Raw genomic sequence first — 9,222 nt, forward strand, 5'->3', positions numbered from 1 at the left:
TTTCTTTGGGGAGATCCGGACTATGGAGAACAGTAATATTATAACATTAATGATAGTATCGTACCGTGGGATTCCAATAAAATCTTTAACAGTGGCGTCAGATATGATAACATTCTTAGGTATTTGGATTTCCTGTGGAAACAACGGGAAAGCTGAGTTTATGCACTGGATGCCTCAGCCTGAAACAAGGTCAACAAGTCATGAATGAAAAATTTCAAGTTAGATGGATCAAGGATTCTGATCCCAGTGGAAGGCTAGCTTTCGGGTGGACAATTTCTACTGATGGCCTGATGTAGATTCTGATCCTCGGACATGTAACAGAAAGGAGGTAGTGACAGGTATCCTCAGAAGTGAAGCCTCTGAGACAGAATTCATTCATGCCAACATACGGGTTATCAATGTTTGCTCATGGCTGCTACCCTTATAACATGTCATCCAATGGTTTTATGGTTTCAATTTACTGTGTAAATGTAAAGATGAAGTTTCTAAATGGAAGGTAAAAATCTGAGGCCCTCAAGATGATGAATTATGGGGATGCGGGGGGGGGGGGAGCTGGAGCTATACAGCATGTAGGGCATTTACCTTGCACACGGCCTACCCAGGTTAGATTGCCAGCATCCTGTATGTTCCCCCCCAAGCACCGTGAGGTGTAATTCCTGAGTGCAGAACCAGGAGTAAACCCTGTGCATCGCCACGTGTGACCCAAAAACACACACAAAAAAAGATGATGACTTGCCTTTAGATATTTTGAAGTCAAGTAGAAACAGCCAGAAGTCTCCCCAGAAAAGAGTTCTCCTGGGTCGAAAACATCATCACCTCTAGCGTGAGAAGATACAGAAAATAAGGTTTCCATTTTATGCCAAGTTAAAGCAAGCCAGACATGATCTTGGAAAGTTTGGCAAAGAAAAGCATGGCTATAGGAAGGATAAGGTGACAACTGAGGCTTAGAGGTAAAATATACAAGAGAAGCAAAGGTCAAGAAGTAGGCGGTACAGTGGCGACAAGGTATACTAAGAAGAGCATTTTTTAAAAAATAAAATGCAATGACACATCAAATAAGACCTTTTTAAATGTTTCAGAACAGGGATATAACTCAGTGATAGAGCATTTGCCTTCCATTGTATGATGATCTGGGATTGATACTTAGCATTGCAAACAGCATTATTTTTTAATTTTTAATTTCTTTCTTGCTTGCTTCCTGGCTTGCTTGCTTTTTTGGTTTTTTGGGTCGCACCTGGCTATGTATAGTGGTTATTTTTTATTTTTAAAAAGACTTATAATTTTACCTTTTTACCTGTGGTTTAAAAGGAAATCTAAAATATTTTAGAGTAAATATATTTGAGGAAGAATAAAATTCACAGGAACTACTTAGTGTTCTTAATGATACAGGAATCAGAATTTTGAGGTTAATTGTATGGGTATTGCATAAATAATTTTTCCCCATTACGTGGGCTCTCTTTTTATCATGGGCACCATTTTTTCTAAGTTGCAGAAACTTCTTAGTTTAATGTAGTCTCATTTGTTTATCTTCACTTCCTCTTCCTTGGTCAGTGGTGTTTCATTCTAGAAGTTTCCATTAGCTTGAATGTCATGAAGGGATCTTCCCACATTTTTCTCCATATATCTTAAGAATTCAGGTATGATATTGAGGTCTTTAATACATTTGATCTGACTTTGTGCCTGGCACTATAAAGAGATCTGAGTTCATTTTTTTTGCATGTTGCTGTCCAGTTTTCCCAGCACCAGTTGCTGAAGAGAGTTCCTAGCTCAACTTCATATTTCTTGAGCCGTTATGAAAGATTCGGTAATAATAATCTGAGGGCCAGCGTCAGAATATTTGACTATATTCCATTGTTCTGAGGCCTGTCTTTATATGAATGTCATGATATTTTGATTACTACAACTTTGTAGTAGGGTTTGAAGTTGGGGAAGGTGTTCCCTTCTTCTTTTTACCAAAGATTGCTTTAGCTCTTCATGGGAGAGAAGGTTGTGTATGAGTTTCAAGAGTGTTTAATCAATTTCTTTGAAAAATATCATGGGTATCCTTATAGAATGTGCATTAAATCTTTATAGAGCTTTGGGATGTATTACCATTTTGACAGTACTGAATCTCTCAATCTATGAGCATGGGATGTGATTCCATTTCCTCATATACTCTCTTTTTTCGTGAAGTAGTGTTTTGTAGGTTTTTTTTTGGTATAGTTCCTTAACCTTTTTAGTTGATTCTAATATACTAGATTTTCTGAGGTATTATTGTGAATGGGATTGTTTTTCTCTATCTCTTTTTTCTCTTTCATTATTAATATATGGGAAAGCCATGGAGTACCGGATATTACTTTTGTAATATGCTACTTTACTAAACAAATCTATTGTTCCCAGGTGCTTTTTTGTAGATTCTTTGGGATTTCCTAAGTATAGTATCATGTCGTCTCCAAATAGTAAAAGCTTGAGTTCTTCCTTTTTTATCTGGATGCCCTTGATATCTTTTTTTTTTTTACCGAAATCATATGGCAAGTACTTCAAGTACTATGTTGAATAGGAGTGGTGAGAGTGGGTAACTTGTTTTGTGCCTGATTGTATTCTGGGATTCTAGCTCATTGATTTCTGCTCCAAGCCTTTAGTTTTTCCCCATTGAGAATAACGCTTGCTTTGGGTTTGTGGTAATTTGCTTTGACTAGATTGAGGAAAGTACTTTTAACTCCCATTTTGTTGAGAGTTTTTCATCATGAAGAGGTGCTGGATGTCATCAAATGCTTTATCTACATATATTGATATGATCATATGACTATCTTTATTTTATTGAGATGGTGTATTCTGTTGATTGACTAGAGAATGTTAAGCCATCCTTGCATCCCCAAGATAAACCTACTTGGTCATAGTGTGTGATCTTTTGTTGAGTTACTGGATTCTCTTTGCTGGTATTTTCTTGAGAATCTGTGTATCTGAATTCATCAAGGAAATAGGTCTGTAATTTTCTTTTCTTGTGGTGTCTCTGTCTGTTTTGAGTATTAGGGTGATCTTTGCCTCATAGAAACTATTTGGGAGTATTTCTGATTCTTCAATTTCCTGGAAAATCTTGAAAAATGTTGGCAGCATTTCCTCTTTAAAGGTTTGAAATATTTCACTATTGAATCCATCTGGGCCAGGGATTCTGTTTGGGGGGGATACTTTTGACCATCATTTCAATTTCCTTGGTAGTGATAGGTTCAAGTATTCCAAATCTTCTTGGTTCAACGTTGGGAGGCAATTGGAATCCAAAAATTTATTAATTTATTCAAGATTCTCTCATTTCCTGCTGCAAAGTTTCTCAATATAATCTCTGATGATCCTATGGATTTCTGTAGTTTCTATTAGGATATGCCCATTTGCATTTCTGATTTGATTTATTAGAATTCTTTCTCTTTGTTAATTTGAGAGGCTTCTCGTGGTTTATTGATCTTATTTATTTTCTCAAAGAACCAGCTTTTGCTCTTATTGGTCTTTTGGATTGTATTTTGGGATTCTAGCTCATTGACGTCTGGTACAAGTTTTATTATTTCCTTCCTCCAGCCTAGTTTGGACTACTTTTGTTGGTCATTTTCCAAAATCTTGAGCTCTAATTAATTCATGTAGATCCTCTCTTTCTTCCTGATGAATTCTGGCAGAGCTATACTCTTTCCTATTAACACTGCTTTTGCTGTGTCCCACAAGTTCTGGTAGCTCGTGTACTCATTCTCATTTGTTTCTGGAAACTTTTTATTTCCTCTTTGATTTCTTCTCTAAGCCAACAGTTGTTCATTACTTCCCTTAAAGAAAATATTTCCTTGCTGAGCTTTATTCTGTTTGATCTATTGAGAAGTGACAAAGTAGTGTTGAAATCTCCAACTAGTATTGTGTTGCTATCAATGTTTTCCTTTAAGTCAATTAGAAGTTGTTTTTAAGTATTTTGCTGGTCTGTCATGAGGAGAATCTACATTGAGGAGGGTGAGTTTTTTCTGATGTACAGATCCCATGATCATGAAGAAATGACCTTCACTGTCTCTTATAACCTATAGCCTGAAGTCCATGTGGTCTGATACTAGTATGGCCACTCCAGCTTTGTGGAGGTGTTCTTTTCTTTCTTGAAGAATTGTTTTCCAGCCTTTGAATTTGAGCCCATGTTTGCTTTGATTGTTCAGAAGTGTTTCTTCAGGCAGCAGAATGTTGGGTTCAGTTTTATAATTCATCTTCCCATTCTGTGCCTCTGAATTGGCACATTTAGTCCATTGACATTGAGAGAGATTGTTGTGATGGGGATTTGTGCTATCTTTATGTAGAATTTTTGTACTTGTGCGGATTGTCTTAGCTTAAAGTAGCCCTGTTAATTCTTCTTGCAACAACAATATGGAACACTTTACAAGTTTGCATGTCATCTCTGTGCAAGGACAATGCTAATCTATGTATCATTTCAATTTTAGTATATATGTCATCAAATATAGTATGAGTTAATTTTTCCATATTTTTCTCTACTTATTAATTTGAGGGTTGTCCTTACTCACTCCTATGGCAGACAGTGATTCATAAGCAAGGTATGTATTTCAAAGCAGCTTGAATAGATAGATTTAGAACTTTAATGTCCCAGAAAGAAAAATATGGTTTTTACCATATTATCTTTTTCCATACCCAAGGCATCAGTTTTACAAAATAATTCTTTTGGAAGATAGTATATGAGTCTTGTTTAATGCCCTTCCCTGAAACCTTCATTAAGACCATTAAACTAGAGCCTTTTGCTGTTCTCACCTCAGTCCCTTGTACATCTCCAGGAAAAGGTGGATGGTGTTGTCTGCAATTTGACCACCTTGAATGTAAGTCGGATTTTTCTCCTGAATGAAGAGGTGAGGAGCATATTGATGATTTCATTCCACCTTATTACAAGTTCAACTTGAAAGGAAGGTGAGACTCATGAGGCTCCTGTAAAGGACAGAACAAAGGGTCTCAGAGAAGTTTAATGGCCAACACATATTAGCAACACAGATGACTCAAAGTAGCCTGTGTGCATCTTTGTGTATAGTGAGTTTCATATCTACTGATAGTGATTCTCAGTCATGACACACAGGCAAAACAGACCTGTAATTAAAAATCTAGTTCTCTGAGCAGAGTGGGGTCTCTGAGGTGATTGAACAAGTGTATAGTAATTTATTACTAAGCACATAAGTAGTTTGAATGATGTGTACTTTTCGATCTAAAATTAATTCCAAATATGTCTAAAATTACAGTGTCCTGACCCCGCACCTGGCTTTCCTCACCTGGGCACCTTGGAAGGGTCGGGGTTAGTTTCCCTCACCTCCTGATTAGAGCCCCGGTAGCTGATGAACTCTGCTACCAGCTATAGGTACGCTTAAGACCACTCTCCCCAAGCTTGAAGGAGCCTCATGCATGAAGGAATTGGAAGCAGAACCTGTGTAAACACACAAAAAATAAAAGGCCGGTGGTCTGGCCGTTTCCCCACTCCACGAAGGTCAATGGCGATGGTCAGGAGATGGAAGGAAATGGGGGCCAGGCTGGTTGTTCCTAGCAGCAGGTTATTACATGGAAGAGATGTATGACTTGGAGGCCTCAGGAATCCTCAAGCACGTGCGCGCACTGTGAGCCCGGAAGTTCCCCTTATATAGATCATAGAACCTCTAAAAGGCGCATTACAGTGAATTCATAAAAGGAGTTACAGAAAGAACATTGAGGCAGCAATCCATATGTTGTTTCTTTACATCCACATTGTTTCCTTACATCAGCAGGCCAGTAATACTGGCCTCTAGAAAGAAGATACAAAGCCAAACTGAAACCTTTCACAAGCACTTTCACAAGCTGTAAGCACCTTGATTTGCATCCCAAAGAACAGCCTGGCTAGAGCTGGGAATCTATATCCCAAAGATCAGTCCTGACTAGCACCTGAGATCTGCAGATCTAAGACCAGCTAGGTTTCTGAGAGAAAAGGCAAACTGTCTCATTATACTGAAATCATTTACTGAAGGCAGTTTGAAGGGGAGAAACAGTCTCATCCAAGCTAGTCAGGACACACAGGAAAACAGCTTCTAGGAGGTGTTTCTCCTCTCCTTGTCCAACCAACATATAAGCATATATAATATTAATCATTTTGTATGAACACAGTAAGAAATGCATTGAGCTTATAGAATTGCTCTTCTAGGGCCATTTCAATCTCAGACTGCAGTGCTCAGGCCAGATATCTTTCCTATTCCTAGCAGCAGGGCCCCTAATGTCGTCGTTACTTTTGGATCATGACATCATTTGCCTATGATCCATCTCTTAACTTATAGTTAAGAATCGTGGCACCTTGGCCTGGCCCATCGCGATGCCAGGGTAGCACATAACTTACCGGCTTGCCCTTGTTCCATCCAGTCCCACGTCGGGACCCTGCCCTTGGGGTACTAGGAAGTGAGGGCAACTGAGGCTTAAGTTGAGAAGGCAGATGCCCAGGAGTGAATAATATTCAAAGCCAATCAATTCCTAAGTTACAAAGCATATTAAGTAATTGTCTTCCTGTACCAATACAAAAGGACATTGCATTAAGGTAAACTGTTCAAAACACACAAGGAGACGGAGGAAGGCAATATTAACTTACAGTATAGCTTCAGTGTCTAAGAAGGAGGAGACCTTACAAATTGGTTGGGGAAGAGAGCATAGAAGTGGTTACAGACAGACAAAGTAATGGGAGTGTCTCGGGAGCACTGTGATGGGTGCAATTTGATAAACCTAAGCTCCATATACTCCAACAGAACCCAGGTGTATGGGAACAGGGGATGAGATCTCCAAAGCTGCTCAGATCAAGAATGGACCCCCTCCATCAAGATCCACCATCTTCTAGTAGCTAAATGTTACAACCACGAACTGCCCCTGGAGCCATGTCATCCCATCAATGGCCAAGATCCAGAGACTGGATATTGTTGATAAGATAACAACTCTTATTGTTCAGTTCTCACTCTCAGAGAACCTGGTAGGCTTCTGCGAGTATCATGCCTGCATGGCAGAGTCTGTGTTTCTGGTCACTGTTTCTTTTGAGGTACAGAAGCTGCTTAATTTAAAATAGTCCCCTTTGTTTATCTCTGTTTCCAGTTGCTTGGCAAGTGGCGTGTTATCTTTGAAGATACCTTTAACTTCAATGTCATGGAGGGATATGCCGACCTTGTATTCAATGTACATGAGGGATTCTGGTCTGATTTTGAGGACTTTGACGCATTTTTATCTGACTTTTGTGCATGGTCTTAGGTAGAGGTCTGAGCCATTTTTTTTCCATGTAGCTGTCCAGTTTTTTTCTGCACCGTTTGTTGAAGAGGACTCTCTTGCTCCACTTCACATTTCTTGCTCCCTTATCAAAGATTAGATGATTATATATTTGAGGGTGTGTGTCAGTATATTCAATCCTTTTCCAATGGTCTCCGGCTCTGCCTTTGTTCCAGTACCATGCTGTTCTCATTATTATCACTTCATAGTAGTGTTTGAGGTTGGGGAAGGTGATGCCCCATCGTTTTTTCCCCAAGATTTGCTTTAGCTATTCGTGGGCGTTTGTTGTTCCATTCGAATTTCAGGAGTGCTTGATCAATTTCTATGAAGAATGTCATGGGTATCTTTATAGGGATCACATTGAATTTGTACAATGCTTTGGGGAGTATTGCCATTTTGACAATGTTAATTCTCCCATTCCATAAGCAGGAGATATGTTTCCATTTCCTCGTGTCCTTTGTTATTTCCTGTTGTATAGGTCCTTTACCTCCTTAGGTTAGCAGATTCAAAGGTTCTTGATTTTTCTGAGGCAGGATTGTGAATGGAATTGTTTTATCATGTCACTTTCTTCTCTCTCATTATTTGCATATAAAAAAGCCATAGACTTTTGGGTATTGGTTTTATAGCCTGCAATTTTACTATGAAAGTCTATTGTTTCTAGGAACTTTTTTGGTAGAGGTTTTAGTATTCTTTAAATAGAGTATGATATCTGCTGTGAATAGTGAGAGCTTATTTCTACCTTTCGTACATGAAAAATCCTTAATATCTTTTTCTTACCTTATTTCTATTGCAAGTACTTCCAGTACCACCTTGAACAGAAGTGCCAAAATGAACTTTTACTTAGCACTTTTTGTCTGTAAATTTCTATGCTAAGAACAGTGGAATAAACAGTGATATCTTAGTAATTTACAAGTAAATTATGAAGACAGATAATATAAAATAATTTCTTTGTACAAATTTCCAAAATGTGTCGCTTTTATTAAATACATTAAGAATAAATCGTAGATCTTGATTATACCCTGAAGATTATTTACTTGTTAGAAGTTACCTTTCTAAAATGCAATAAAGTGACACATTTTGAAAATGTTGATTATTCGCTCATTAATTCAATGAATCTTTGTTAGTCTGGTGGTGCATTGCCTCCAGGAAGTCAACCTGTACCCTCAGGTGAGTGCATCAACAGTCTGATGGTGTCTTCATGATTCCTGATAACCTCAAATGGCCACTGTGCCTCTGGCTGGATCCCAAAACCTCAGTACTACGTTTCCCGAGAAATTAAACTCCCAAAAGATATGTGGGAGCCATGTTCACAAACCACCCCTGGCTCAGTTATACAAGCTAATGGATTGGTCTTGTTTCAGAGACCCATAAACAAATCTTGAAAGAGATCAAAAGCCACAGTTAACCTTGGACCTGCAAAAGGATGAACACACTAGGGTAAATCGAGGGAGGCAGTTTAGTTGGGTGCCCACCCAACCAGAACCTAGTGCGGCCACTTGCTCCCACAATCCAAAATCGCCACCATGCCCTCGTCTGGTTTCCAAATTCTCAGGATGGCTCTCACTGAAATATAACAGCTGAAAATTCAGATATGCGGGTTTTGTGACTGAAATCTCCAGGCTTTCTCTGGGTCACAATGGGAATCCCATCCCCACTGCCCTGTACTTATGGAAGCCTCAGCAGTCATTTCCATACCTCAAAGCTACTCCAGCCTTAGCTTCCTGATAAAAACACTAAATTCCTTGAACAAACATGATGAACAAACACGAGACCCATGATGCACAAAATAATAAGGAGACAGAGAGAAACAATTAAAGAGCCTGCCATAGAGACAGGCATGGGGTGTGGGTAGGGTGTTGGGGGATGGTTTTACGGAACCAGGAACATTGGTGGTGGGAAATGTACAATAGTGGAGGGATGGATGTTGGATCGTTGTATGACTGGAAGCAAATTATGAATAGATTTGTA

General features: G+C 38.9%; 1 pseudogene; it reads right to left on the reverse strand.

The window, feature by feature from the left end:
- Positions 1 to 4,356: 4,356 nt before the first annotated feature.
- Positions 4,357 to 4,455, reverse strand: LOC130033750 (uncharacterized; annotated as a pseudogene).
- Between the last annotated feature and the right edge of the window lie 4,767 nt (positions 4,456 to 9,222).

This window comes from Sorex fumeus, unplaced genomic scaffold, assembly GCF_029834395.1.
Source record: "Sorex fumeus unplaced genomic scaffold, SorFum_2.1 ptg000054l, whole genome shotgun sequence".
Classification (NCBI taxonomy): domain Eukaryota; kingdom Metazoa; phylum Chordata; class Mammalia; order Eulipotyphla; family Soricidae; genus Sorex; species Sorex fumeus.